At 38.5% G+C, this 12,436-nt stretch overlaps 1 protein-coding gene and 1 pseudogene across 1 annotated transcript in view; one reads left to right on the top strand and one right to left on the bottom strand.

The window, feature by feature from the left end:
* The window catches only part of LOC141429578 (transmembrane protein 151B-like), a 59,425-nt gene that overhangs the window by 19,818 nt on the left and 27,171 nt on the right, over positions 1-12,436 (top strand). The gene's annotated exons all lie outside the window — the stretch shown is intronic.
* Positions 6,625-9,669, bottom strand: LOC141429854 (uncharacterized; annotated as a pseudogene).

The raw sequence follows: 12,436 nt of genomic DNA, 5'->3' as shown, positions 1-12,436 counted from the left end.
GCCTGTCATTCAGTCTGAATGCCTCTTTATCATTTTAACATGTTTTAGCTGTTAGAGGGCTCATTTCGCTCAGTCGCCTGCCGACAGCAGCGTTGCTCTACTTATAATGAAGCCGGAAGTTTTAACCAGCGTTAGCTCTTAATAAAATACCGTTACATCGAAGTAGCTTTTACATTCGTCTTTTTTATAAGCAGCTTTTCTTCGTAAGTTGTGGTTAATAAATTTGCGAACCACTGTCGGGCCACTCTCAAAATTTTCTTATTTTTATTTATTATTATTTATTTTTAGTATCCAACTGAGCTAAAATTTGGCACAGTTCGGTCAGGTTGGCCTTCGCAAGAGAGCTTGTTATAGCTTCGCAGTTTGAAATATAATTAAACCAATATTAATCAAAAAGAGTAATTAACTGCAAGGCTTTAAAATCATTCTAACCACGCAACGCTCAGGGCTGTGAAAATAAGCCCGCAGCCGCGTGCGACCTCGATTACTGCCGCCCCTGACACGGATGAATCGCTTTGTGCTATTGATGTGATGATATTGCTTGAGTGTCAAGGTGGTTGATGGGATATTGATAAGCTAGCTGTTTTCGTCTGGGAAAATATAAGTAGATGAAATCAAAACCTTGGTCAAATTAAAAAATGTTACTTACTTGACATTAAAACATTACCTATTTCAAATGCTTCTATTATCCGCTCAAAGGTTGTCTGGTAAAGAAGAGAACCCTTTTTTGGGGTTGAATCGCCTTGAGGACCAAAGCCAATCATCATCATCATATCAGCTATCAGCCCTCATATCAGCCATAGGACGTCCACTGTTTGACATAGGCCTCTCCCATAAACCTTCAGTTGCTTCGGTTGGAAGCAGCCTACATCTACCGTGAATCTGCGGCTTTAACTAGGTCATCCGTCCATCTGGCTGGTGGACGTTCTCGCTGCGCTTACCGATCCGTGGTCTCTATTCGAGAACTTTTCGGCGCCAAGGGCCATCTGTTCTTCGTGCTATAATGGCCTACCATTGCCACTTCAACGAGCTAATTCGCTCGGCTATATCGCCAAAGACACTGTGTCCTTGGTTTTGTTTACCTGTTTTTAAATTTTATATGAGGTGCTTTATAGGAGACAAAGCGTGTGAGAAGAGAGGGCCCAGAGAGTGCCGAACGTCCCCAACTCCTTGGAGCTTACTACGAGGAGGAGAGGGTTCGAGGGGTTTCTTGTTTGGCGAGGCTTGTTCAGTTGTCATTCATTGTGGCATTTTGAGGGGGAGGCCTTTGTTTAGCAGTGGACGTCTTCCGGCTGATGATGATGAATGAGGTAAATATAATCTTTCACCAGAATACGGATATTGGATCTCAAAAACTTTTAGTTGATAAGTTTTTTTTTAGTTTGAATAAGTATTTCAATGATTGAATAAGTATTTCTATATGTTAAAATACATCGCAATAACATGGCAAAAAATCAGCGCTGCAGGCGTCTAACACCTCAGCATCATGCTGAGTCGGAGACCGTTTCGCTTTAGCGGGGACAAACAAAATTGTGTGTAGGTAGGTGTTATGTTCATGTGCGTTTTCATGTAATTATTTTTGGTTTATTTGTTTGTAATTGTGTAAATGTTATTGTATTTGTGTGTCTTTTGTAATAGTAAATAAAAGTCTCCTTTCTTTAGTTCTTTCTTACTCTAGTTGTTATAGAAATATACTGCATTTAATCGTAGGCTACGTAATTATTTACAGTGGAGCAGAAACAGGGGCGCCTGCAAGTGACGCCGCCGCGGGCTTATTTCTGAGCTTTTGACATGCTGACATTTTAGCGTCACGTGGACGCACCTTATTTAAAAATAAACTGAAATAGGTAAAGTGAAACGTAAATAAATTGTAAAGTAGGAAAAACCTAAGGATGGTATGCATAAAGGTTGTGGAGATTGAGTTGAAAACAGGACGGTTTGCTCCAACACTAAAGTACTAAACTTGTTAAGAATTTATTTTTCAATATTTCTTTTAGTGACCTCTTTTTGTTGATTTTTTTGCTTGTGGTCTGAACTAAATCATCATCATCATATCTGCCTTTATAGGCGTTCCACTGGAGATAGACTTTATAGAGACCTCTCAGAATGAGAAGCCTTGGACTGTCTTTCCCACGTGGAAATACTTCCAATTGTTCTAGAAACTTGAAGTGTGGTATGAAGCTAGCTCTCACATATTTTCTAAGTCGCTTCATTCTAATAGAAGTTGAGGATCAGCAGTGAACCATCATGATATTCCTGGGAAAATAGTTTAGATTTCATACCGCAGTCCTGGAGTCGATAGCTTTTATATATAGCACAACCAATATGAAGTCTGAAGATCTAAATTTTTATGCCTGTCTGTGTATATCAATAACAAAACTAAAATGACCCCTTACTGCGTACAGTTTTCTTAGAACCAAGGTTCTGATTAGACTGGATATTCATAGATGTAAATACCTACAAAGTACAAATAAAACAGCAGTCGAGCTACGTTTTAGTCGTGATTCAAAAATACGGCAACTGTTTTTATTTACCAAGAATATGTTGTAGACAATGAGGGTTACAGCTACCATTTTACTAGGCATATTGGTTTTGCGGCCGCTAAGTCTGTAGGATTACCTCCATACCAGGACTCATACTCATACTACGAAGTGCAAAATTCGAACTTCGTATCTTGCCGTCCCGCTGATGCTAATATTATTTAATACAAGAGTGAGAGGGACGGTACGATACGAACTTCAATTTTCGAATTTCGTAGTAGCCCCCAAAGGTTGTGCTCTGATCTATACCGATCGGAGCAGTCATTATCCGAACCACGTAAACGAATCCGACCGGATTTAGGCGTATGGCAGTTCGTGAGATGGTTTAATTCAAGCATTTTTGTTATAAATAAATACGGCTCAGTACATACTCGTACATCCATACATACAATACACACTTGCCCGTCCTATTGCGATAGGCGAAGACTAGAGATTGCCGTACGATCGGTAAGGAAATTTTCCACCGGCGAGGCGACACGAGGCGAGGCAAGACGAGAATTGATATTTGTATGGCTTCATGTCTTCAAATTTTATCGAAGATTCAGTATTGCACATTAAAACACACACTTTTGATGCAAGATTGATATCGAGATGATTGCCGTATTCTATCAATAGGTCAAACATTGTATCATATGTGCGTTTGTCTTTACTACTGCACAAACAAAAGTGCCATCTACGATCCAGGATCCGCATTGCTAATTTTATTAAATAGTAACTAAGCGAAACCTTTATTTAATAAAACATTTGGGAAACATTTTACAACGAAATGAATATTACGCCAACCAAGACATTCTACTAACCGAAAGTTGGCATTTTGAAAAGTGACTTTATAACAGACAGACCAAACATACAGTTGGTAAAACTGAGAAAATCTTTTGATAAGTTGGCAAGTGATCATTTGGCGAAAATAAATCATGCGAAAAGTTGGTTGAGAACTAATAATTGGCAACACAACTTTCGGCGAAAAATTAGAGAACCAGCGGTTTTTAATTTTTAATTATTATATGACAACAAGTTCATTACATGTTTATTCTAAAATATCATAAAAGATAACTGATTGACATAAAAGTTTCGAACTATCTTATCAAATAATGAACATATAATTATATTTTAACAAAATCTTACAAACACAACGTACATTATAGTACATTAAATAAAACACATATAATGTATCGTGTGAGATCATTTGGAAGATGTCGGCAGGTGTCGGCGCTTTCCTCGAAGGCTTAGGACTTGTTATAAATGTCTTAAGAATGAACGAATAAACGAGAACCTCGACTGCTTTAAAAAAAAACTACAAAGGAAAAACAAGTGTAGTAGTCGAAAACTCTTTTAAGTACCTATCTTAAACGTCAGCAATCGAGATCCATGCAAAATCTCAAAAAATCCCAATAGGTACCTAATTGAACTTTAAGTTACCTATTTAACAAAGATCTAGACAGCTAGACATTTCTTATTTATTTTTAGGTTTTAGTTTCAAGTTTTTTTACAGCAGTCGATTTTTTGATTTTACTATTGCTTTTTTTTATTTCATACTTTTTTTAATGTTCCTACTATTTTTTGAAGTTAAAAATTTGTGAAGTGTTAGCTAAATCTAACTATGTAGGGTAGAATAGTGGATTGATAACCAAGGGTTGAAAGTGACCCATTTCGCCCGAGTTAGATATTCTACTTTTCATTTCGACAGTGAGGAAAGTAAAATACCTACTACACGCGCATTTTATAAAAGTGTATTAAGAATAATCAGTTAAAATTTCAAACGGATGTTCGGCGTTCAACCTCTTATAGCTGAGCTCAGATATACGAAAAGCTTTTATTTTAATAATATGACGTAACTAAATTATTTTCGACTCCGTGGATAATCGTAAAAATTAAAACCAAAATGCTTTCCACCCTAGAGATGAAAACGCAATTTCCATCCGGCTATCTACCTATAAAAATTAAACTTTCCGAACAGTAGAGATGAAAAATAAATTGATATTATTGTTAGGTACTTTATTGTAGTATTTATTTTTAAATATTCTTAAAGCTCTGAGTAATATTATATATCTTAGTAGCAATACAGTATTGAGTTATTTAATCGATTCATTTTCAAAATAGATCTGCCAAATCGGAACACGAAATTGTTCCGACTTCAATTTAAACATGAAATTTTATGACACAATCAGTGAAATTCCCGAACCGAAAGCGGAAATTATGTAAATTAATTTATTATTGAATTACGTAAACGCGGAGATTGTTTCGTGTTCCCTTAAAAATAAAAATTGAGTACGTTTGTTCAAATTGCGACGAAATAATAAAATGTAAACGTCCTGTGTAATGGGAGGACGTGACTGGCATCAATAGGTGCGACTGAATTTGTTCTCTGAATAGCTCTAACGTACTTGTCGTCACTGTCGTTGCTGCTTTTTAACTAAGTACTTCAAATTGTGTACTTAGATACTATTTTCATGTGTTTTTTCTGTATTTTTTGTGTAAATTTTGCTGTATATGTGTGTCTTCTTTGTTAGTGAATAAATGTCTTCTTTCTTTCTTTAAATAGGTTTCTGTTAAAAAATATTTTATAATGTAACCTTTTTTTGTTCATTGTACTTTTTCTTGACCGTACTTGCGTTGTCTGTCATTCAACTTACATTATGTTTACAGTCACCAGCAACAATATCTGCCACAGCGGAGCGTGCAAAAATATCTGATGTACGTCCTTCCGGCCTTAGAAATAGAGTCGTATCAGATATTTATGCACGCTTGTTGTGTCAGATATTGGTGCTGGTGACTGTACCAAATAAGTCAATGAGGGCTAAAAGACAGGCGAAATATCGCTAGATGGCGTTAGTATCGTGAGGTTTTTTGACGTTAAGGTCTTGCCTGCAATTGGCTAATAACTAAATAAGCCATAATCTAGCAATATTTCAGCTGTCTTTTAGCCAACAACTGAAAGTGGGGCAAAATGGGCTTACTTTTTATGGGTATGCATTAGCTCGTTGAAGTGGCAATGGGCGGGCCATATAGCACGGAGAGCGGATGGCTGTTGAGGCCGGAAAGTTCTCGAGTGGAGACCGCGGATCGGCAAGCGCAGCGTAGGACATCCACCAACAAGATGGACGGATGACCTGGTTAAAGCTGCGGGTTCACAGTGGATGTAGGTCGGTGCCAACCGAAGCAACTGGAGGTCTGTGGGGGAGGCCTATGTCCAACAGTGGACGTCCTACTGCTGACTGAGATGAGATGATGATGCATGACTATGGATATGAAATGTCACTCATTTAATATTATATTTTGTATTTCAACTATTTTTCTAACTTTTGGGTGTGTTGAATAAACTTTTTTCATTAATTCATTATAATTATGTAATTGATTGACACTTCGGTGCCATCGTATTCCGGTTGAGATTCGACTTTTCCAGATACAAATACATTATACACTATATATGTATTAGTTCCATTCAGATATGCAGCTGTGTTAGAGACAGTCACACATAAAAACATTTCACGTCTGCAACAGGCACATTACAGTTAGTAGAGATATCTCCAATGTCATGTCATAACAGGATACTTAGAGCGAGCTTAGAGCCCTTAGAGCTGTTGTAAAGTATCTATGTTATCATTTAAAAATTTCTTTGAAACCCTCGCAAGAATGCCTTCAGCGCAATAGCTTCGGCAAAAAGGTATTGTATTGTATTGTATTGTAAAACTCTTTATTGTACTTACATAAAAACAAATAAAAATAACATAACACAGGACACAGAAAAAAAACACAAAAAGAAAAAGGTCACAGAGTTCTATGAATTTCAGTTAACGAGAGTCCCGAAGCACAGTATAAACCTAGTGAGTGATCTCCTAACCACACGTCGACTTTGCTCACGCAATTCACCCTGCTGTGCTGCTCACTCTACTGTCTCACTGGCTTTACACCTATTTGTCAAATTTGATAAGAATCTACCTGTATATTTTGTGTGAAAGAATAAAAAGTATCTTCTACATTACAAAGATTTGCTTATCAGCTACATTGCACTTACCGTCGTCACGAGTAAGTAAGTAGTTTACGCCACCTTATCACACCAATAGGGTCATCTGATGGAAAGCAATCACCGCACCTATGGACAATTGGACATCCATAACAAATACTGTTAGTGTCGACGATGTCTCCGATGAAACATGCCGACGTTCATTTGTCTATTACTGGATACCATCAAGACAAAAGCTTATATCTATCACCCCCTTAAAATTGTAGCATATTTTGATTATAACCAAAATTGACAATCCATTTATTGAATTAAAATTAGTATAATGATTTAAGATCGTAAAAGTAAGGCGCTCACAGTTTGTAGATAAGTAACTGAGTTTAAACTGTGCCCCAAGGAACGTGGAACAAATTACGTTCAGTCCAAATGCACTCCCATCTCCTGTAACTACCTTTGTTTGACGCTGTTGGTTAACTTAGAAAGCTAGCTGGATGTTTGTTCGCTAATGTAGTTCAAACTTAAATGGTAATGGCTGTCCCGACTTACGAGTATTGGTGGATGGATTCTAAAGTAGTTCAAGTAATATAATAAATTCGAAAGTTTGCGTGCGTGTAAACATGTGTTTGTTTAATACACTTTCACGTATGTAGATAGCTGAATTTTGGGAAATACACTTAGGTTAATTTTTAATCAAATTTTCCGACAATCAAGCATGTGCGAGTGTCTTATTTATCAAAATCTCAACTGTTAAATCTAAGCAAGATGAGTGTTGTTCATGCAATATGTAAATGGAACCATGATGATTTTTTCTGAATTTGCATAAATATTCAGTAACATTCCGGAAATAAATAATTAAAACAAGCAATTTATAGATTTGAATGAGATCTGCTAAAAAATCTTGAATGAATACTTTTCACTTCGTAATTAATATTGGTCGATTTAGTGGAAATTCAAAGATTTATCTTTCATCCCTTTTATAGACCATAAATAAAAATCATATTTATTATTATTATAAATTAAAACTTCACAATGCCTGTATAATATAAAACAAAATAAAGGTAACTAAAACTACATACAAACTAAAATTATAAATAAAAAAGTTGCCCAAAATCACTGCCAGGTGGTAAGGTGCCCAGAAGGCTGGCAGCATTACCACGCTGTATGGCAATGCTTAATCTTTGTGCTAAGAAAAAGCTAGCCCTCTGGTCACCCGAAGCCGTAATCAATTTGGATGACAATGATTTATAAATATTAAAAGCACTCAAACCCCAAGGACCCATGGTTTCTACCCCAAACGGCTCAAAAATGTAGGCACTACTGATGCCTACATATTTGCGCCGTTTGAGGCATTCCGCAGAGTCTGCAGCGGCACCGGCCCTGTTGGCTGTAGATGGAAGGTGGGACGGCGCGAGTGTGTCGACGCAAGTGGTGTCCCAAACCAACGGCCGTCCCATTTTCCATGGCATGAGCGTCATGCCGTCGGGCCTCTTGCCGTCGTCGCGGACCAAGCCCGAAGGTTCCAAAACGGCTGGTGCTCCGGCACTGACCAAGGCCCGGCGGATGACGTCGTTAAGGGCTGCATGCCGCGGGATGCGTCCAGTACTGCTGCGGCAGGAGAGTCCATGGTGGCCGAGGCAGTCGACCTGCATACCGCAATGGCAGCGATGTGGGGCAACACAAGCCACTCCCAAACGGAGACACACAGCGAGCCGGAATGTGTTGTCGTCAAGAAAAGTGCCTGTATTTGTGGATGGTAAGGCGTGAAGCCAAGCACCAGATTCCAATTTCGCAACGGCAAGGAGGCAGGCGCGCTCTGTAGGGTTGGTAGACGTATGGTAAAGGTTATCCCACACCATTCTACAGAGCGGCTCATCCCATTGCCGCTGCGAACTGGGAAAAATGGGTAAATCAGCAGACGGGCAAGCTGACTTCCATGCTGTTTTAGCTTCGTTCAAGTAAGGTACAACTAGGTTGTCTAGAGGAGTTTTGAGTATCTTGGCGACAAGATCTTGAGTATAGTGGACCGAGGATAGAAAGGCAGGGAGGGAAACGTGAGAAATTTGACGGATGCCCAAGCCTCCGTGACGAATGGGCAATGATGACTGAGACCATGATTTATCTAAAATGTTAATATTGAAAATGGATATGAAAGTATTTTTAATGATGGAATCTAGATTTTCTAAAAGATGTGGATATTTCCAAAGATGGTTGCAGACAATAGCGGATGATTGTGTAAGCTACGTGAAGGTTAATTTTAAATAGACGATCAGAATTTGAATTAAATGTTTGTATTTTATCATCAATGAATTCGGGGAAAGACTCCTCAAGAATTGGAGATCCAAGGAGATTTAGCGAACGTTTATTAACAATCTTGATATTAGGGGCAATAGCCTGAAATTTGAAGCATTTTGAAGAATTTAAATCTAAGCCGATACCCGAAATTTTTCGGTTAAAACCCGCAGGTCATCAAAGACTTCGCATACATTACCACCTAAGGTACCATCATCTAAATACCAAACATTGAATTTGGAATTTAAGCTTTGAATGATAGGATGGATGGCAAGGCTAAAGAGAGCTGGCCCGAGAGGATCGCTCTGTTGGCAACCAACAGCAGAAGAAATTGTGTGGTTTTTGTAAAGAAGTTTGGATGGAGAACTATAACATTGCCAAACGAAGTTGTAAATAAGCGGAGCGTGCTTTTGAACTTCTTTGAAAAGTATATCTCTTTTGACAGAATTGAATGCGTTCTTAACATCTACCTTAAGCACAACTTCGCCTGGTTGTTGCAATATAAAAGAACGAAGGGAGTGAACTGCTGCTTCGCATCCGCCTTTGGAACCAAAACCCAACTGAGTAGGCTGAAAATGCTTACTCAGCAGTTCGGAAGATGCGTTGCAGCAGGTTTTGGCAACAAGGCGGCGGTAGGTTGTACCAACCGCTATGAGTCTGATCCCACCGTCCTTTTTAATAAGGGCACATAAGTTAGCACCATATAAAATTTCAGTTATTGTTTTTTCCCGCCAACATACAATTACATAGAGCCGTCAGATTTGCAAGCAGCGTCTCGCCAGAGTTTCCAGAACTCTGGCTAAGGAGATCTTTCAGGTGTTGTGGTGTCAAGCCGTCAAATCCCCCTGCGGAACCACTCTGAAAAGAATTGACGGCTCTGAGAATTTAATAAAAATTAAATCTTGTTAAAAAAATCTTGTACTCTTTATATTATCGACCTAGGTAGGATAGGACGGGATAGGATAGAATATCTGTTTCACCCAGTTTTGTAACGAATATTTTTCGCATCTTGTAAAAATAAGACGCTTCTCCGCTCTCTTTAAAAATTAAACGCCAACATTTGCAAAAGAAATAAGTAAAGCATTTCAATAATCCAATAAAGATTTCTGCCGCGAAATTTGACCCGTTAACCCTGTTCCTTGAGTTGGAAACGAAACAACGTCCCCTGACAATATCGATTCCACGAAAACCGTGACAGCCCCAAACACGGAGTACCTAACTACCTATAATAGGAGAAGGCAAGTATAGGCATTCTCCACTAAGAAAATTAAACGGCATAGACAATGGCCATGAAAGAAAATGTGCGTTTTTGCACTTTAAAATCAGCGTGCAGTGTTAGTATTTTCGGACCGATACAAAGAAAAGAGTCTTTTAAAACCTCAAGTACTCTTTTCACCAATGAACGACAAAAGACTCGTTAGTTACCTATTTTTACTCATGTTATGGACGTCTTTGGGTGGCGGTAATTGTTAAACATACTTGTTATTCTATCCGGAAAAAAAATCATATCTGTGTGGTTGTTTTGTTTTGGTATGAGTCTGTAAAGACAGAACAAATAAAACACTTCATGGGTGAGGCCTTTGCTGTATAGCCGAGCAAGAAATTCCTTTACTCTTGTAAGGTTCTATGTTCCAATGTTTGTATTTTTTTTTATGTATGTTCACCGATTACTCAGTCAATTTTGGACCGATTTTCAAAATTATTTTTTTATTCGAAAGGGTATTCTTCTGAGGTGGTCCCATTGTCACCAAGTCAAGATCTGATGATGAGATCCTAGGGAAATCGAGGGCAAACTTCAAATTGTATAGGCAGAAAGTATCATTTGGGAACCTGGACCTGATTAAGAAGACCGTGATGACCAATGGAACTCATCAAAGCTAAGTAATGCTCGCTCGTCTATAAACGATCATGATTAATATACCTAGATAAGCGACTAAGAAGAAGCTTTAAGTTAATGATTCTTTCGAACTGATCTGATGCTGAAGCCAGGGTCGGAACTCTGTTATAAAACAAAGCAACTAAGTCGTGTTTGGGCTTAATGGAATCGTTGTAAGATGTACTTTGGCTACAAATCACTAAAAAGTGAAAAATAAAGAAAATTTTTAACAAAAAAGTAAAACCGACTCCAAAAAAAAAAAAAATAACAAAAAATGGAACCGACTACAAAACCCTTTAAAATATTTTTCTAGGTACGTACTAGCTCGAAGTCGGTGACTCAGCACGACCCAGCAGGAGGGATTGAAACCCATAGTATGTAAAAGAGGTAGACGACTATTGTCCCACTCCTGCTGACTCGTGCTGAGGCACCGACTTCGAGCTAGTACGTACCTAGAAAAATATTTTCAAGGGTTTTGTAGTCGGTTCCATTTATTGTTATTTTTTTTTTTGGAGTCGGTTTTACTTTTTTGTTAAAAAAATTATTTTGTTGTTAGCACTTGTTTGGTTGACTATTCATACCTGACCTGAGGTCGCTTGTAGACGTCCGTTGCTTTCACCGGACAACGGACCTTGGCTTACAATGCACCGGACACTTGTCACTTGTAATTTCACCGGATGCATCGCCCCCTCCCCTCGGCGCAACGGACACCGGTCCGGCAAGGGTCCGGCGTAAGAAAGGCAGTCATTCATGCCAGTGTATTGGTGTATGTAGACGCTACTGGACTTATCACCCGTTTTCTGTTAATTAGCCGCCGTCTACTTGTTGACATCCATTCGGTAAAAGTATTACATGTATACAAGGATATCCGTTTATAAACGGTCCGTCTACAAGCGGCCTGAAAGTGGGAGAAAATGCGGTACAAAAATGAGCTACAGGCAACTCTCGACACAAATGCCTCATGGCCCGCCCCTAAGGATATTTCATAACAATAAATCTAATCTAAAGATCTTGCTGCGTCAAAGATAAGCAAATCCATGTGTTGTTAAGCGTAAGTATTGCGAACAATAACGTTATTTGTTTAAAAGGTTGCCTGGATGGGAGAGATCGCTCTTAAGCGATAAGGCCGCCTCTTGCTTACCTTGTAATTTTCTCTGTGTACCTGTTTTCTGTATCGCTTACTATTTCTGGTGTACAATAAAGAGTAATTGTATTGTATTGTATTGTATTTGTGGATTTTTTCTCCTTATGTGTTTGTTTATTTGTTTTGTTGGAATAGGTTTCCTGGAAACGGAATCGTCTTGAGCGAATCGAGTGAACTTTGCTTACGTAACTAGATTCCGCATTACACGATGCGCTGCGAAGTTTTATGTTAGCACAAGGTTTCCGCTTATTCTGGTTAATATTGTAATGAGAAAACTTGAGGCACACAACACTAAAACATATGGTGTGCTTGGTAGTTCGTGACTTAGTATTTGTGTTGAAAACCAGGTTTTGTGCTTGTCAACGGCGCGCTTTCGGTCGATAGAGCATCGTAGCTGGAATTGAAGTTGTCATAGTTGGAAGCTTTTTATTTTCATTCTTATAATTGGTTACCTGGGTAAATAAATAAATTCCATTGTGTCCTTCAGATCATCAGAAAATATTACACAGGTTTTTTCTTTTTCTCAAAAAAAATTATAAAGATGACGAAGCGCGTCATAGTTTGGGAGTGGGGGGGAGACGTCACGCATTGCATTCACGTCACGATATGGATGGATTTTACGAAGG

This window comes from Choristoneura fumiferana, chromosome 7 (genome assembly GCF_025370935.1).
Source record: "Choristoneura fumiferana chromosome 7, NRCan_CFum_1, whole genome shotgun sequence".
NCBI lineage: Eukaryota > Metazoa > Arthropoda > Insecta > Lepidoptera > Tortricidae > Choristoneura > Choristoneura fumiferana.
This window is presented reverse-complemented; position numbering and strand designations above follow the sequence as displayed.